General features: G+C 40.2%; 1 non-coding gene across 1 annotated transcript; it reads right to left on the bottom strand.

Annotated features, from left to right (window-relative positions):
- Nucleotides 1-2,513: 2,513 nt before the first annotated feature.
- Nucleotides 2,514-2,586, bottom strand: TRNAF-GAA. Its single transcript has one exon. It is a non-coding gene; the product is annotated as a tRNA-Phe (tRNA).
- Between the last annotated feature and the right edge of the window lie 78 nt (nucleotides 2,587-2,664).

The raw sequence follows: 2,664 nt of genomic DNA, 5'->3' as shown, positions 1-2,664 counted from the left end.
CAGACTCCCTCACTCGAAGACTCTGACTACTCATCCTCAGCGGCAACTGTCACTGTCAGAGTCATTGATGACGAAGATGATGCTACTTCACTAACTACAACATCGCCTCAAATCGACACTGCACCAAGTTCTTCTGCACCACCAGACCTCAACGACGACCCTGCTGCTTTGCCTACTCCTCATGGGAACGAGTAGAAGCTCTATGTCTTCAAACCTTTTTGTTCCTCACTGACAAAAGGAGGAGAAGCATATGAGTTGATAGTCTTCAAGCGGGTCCATAAGGGTGGTTGCTATACTTTTGCCAGATGGAGCTGCTACAGTTGGGGGCGAACTTGCTTTGGGAACTTGCTCTTTTGTTTTGTTTTAAAATGCAACCTATGCTGAAACAGCCGAATAAAAACCAAAAAGTAAAGAGGTGGATCAGTTGATCCTTTTCTCGATTGAATGCGCTTGATGGAAAAGGGGCTCTAAGCGATCACGAACGAAGACGTGTCGAAGTTAAAGCCCCAGCCGAGGGGCAACCATCATTTCTACTGCTCTGTAAAGAAAAGATAGGACAAGGGTCTTGCTCCACCCAATGGAGATAAAGCACGGGGATCCGTTAAGGGCGTATTGAATCGATAAGAAGCACTTGAATTCTAGTGGGCCCGGCTACCCAACACTAGCCTCGGATCATTTATCTATTATCAATTGATAGTAGGGGCAGGCAGGGGAAACTCTTTATATCAGTTAATAAACTACTGATTGTATTGTGGGCTGGGATCCTACTTCTATAGCGAAGTAAAGAAGTGTGGAATGTGCTATCTCGAAGTAAACAAGTGTGGCTTGATAGATAAGTTGCACAAACCTTTGAGCTCGATACGATATAGTCTAGCGATTAGTTCATAGACGGGAAGCTCCATTCTCCCATTGTTCGGGACTCTCATTGTTCTGTTCAGAAAGTAGTCAACATCTTCCTTTATTCAATTAGCAAGGCAGTGCTGGTTGATTTCATCATTTCTAGGTATACCATCTCCCTTTTCTACGAAGGTTTGCTGCTCCGCCTGCACCCTGGATAAGATTTGCTCTCATTGTCTTCGCTAGAAGACATAGGATTTGGTTGATCATCACTTCAGTCACTCTGACTTTGTTCACTTGGACCCCACTTAACAGTATGATGGTTCCTATGACTCAACAAAGAAGAAAAGGAAACTACGAAACAACTATATCTTGGCAATCCATAGTCTTCATACAATGTCTTCTCATGTCATAGTCTTCAATCTGAAACTCTTCACAGACCACCATTGTCTTCAATGTCTTCACACATTTTTAGGGGTCATCTCCGGTAGGCAAACCGAATCAATGAGGTACTACTACCTGTGTTATCCTGCAATTCTCACAAACACATTAGTCCCTCAACCAGGTTTGTCATCAATACTCCAAAACCAACTAGGGGTGGCACTAAATGCACTTACAATCTCCCCCTTTTTGGTGATTGATGACAAACTGGTTGAAGTTTTCAACGGGGATAAAAGTATGTGAAATTGTAAAGGATTAAGGTATTGTCTTCATAAGTAGCAAAAGGCTCCCCCTGAAGGTGTGCATATAAGTATTTTGCTTTTGAATGCAAATGCACATGGCAGGTTGTACTTGTGGAGATCCTCTTCAACTTCTAAAGACAATTCATCATGCATGAAAAGATATAACGAATATAATGACATGCATAATGATAAATGGACATCTACAAAATGACTTCGTGCGGAATTTATCGTTGCACATGCGGAATTTATCATTGCACCACATAGTTGCGTAACAGTAAAACATTGAATTGGACCGCTTCGCCCCCCCAAATCCCCATGCTCACGACATGTTCTTGATATTGATTGAGTTGGAGGGAGTCAGAGACTACCACAGAGTCCTTCCATAGTCACCCCGGTGACCTTCGTCACCAATTGGATTCCCCCATCCAATTGAAGACAATCCAGTGGTTTATAGTTGATACAAAGAAAAAGGGAAGAGGGGTAGAAAAAGTTATTAGATAGTGAAGCGAAGTAAGTCCAATGCTATCTAGTAATTTTTCTACCTACTTACCTACTATTGGATTTGAACCAATGACTCCCGCCATATGAAAGCAATACTCTGATTAATTAATCTTTCCAAATCTAATCCTGGTTCGTTGGAACCATATAAGCCCATACCCAGAACTCCGATTAAGAAAAAAATGGAACCGCACACATTACTTAGCACAACTAGGAAAATAAGATAAGATAAAGATAAGCAAGACTAAAAAAATATTCGTCGGAATAGCGGAATACAAAATTAAGAAACGCAAAAAAATAAAGGGGAATCTCACCCCCTTCTTTATCATAAAGAAAACATATATTTTAAAACTTCTTTAAAAAGAAAAAGAAGTGCCTCTATATTTATATTATAGATTTATCCACTTAGATGAATAAATATTATTAATGAATATGTATCACAGTCCATCTCGAGGTATTTGGATGAATACCTATTCGGTGGATTTTTTTTTTCTCTGCCAGGAACCAGATTTGAACTAGTGACACGAGGATTTTCAGTCCTCTGCTCTACCAACTGAGCTATCTTGACCTTTTCTTGTGCATCATCCTAGTAGAGTATTTGTATCTATGTCAATTAAAAGGACTAAAAATTAATTAAAGTATTTCA

This window comes from Triticum dicoccoides, chromosome 3A, assembly GCF_002162155.2.
Source record: "Triticum dicoccoides isolate Atlit2015 ecotype Zavitan chromosome 3A, WEW_v2.0, whole genome shotgun sequence".
NCBI classification, from domain to species: domain Eukaryota; kingdom Viridiplantae; phylum Streptophyta; class Magnoliopsida; order Poales; family Poaceae; genus Triticum; species Triticum dicoccoides.
Note: the sequence above shows the minus strand (reverse complement) of the source record. Positions and strands in the feature narration are given on the sequence as shown.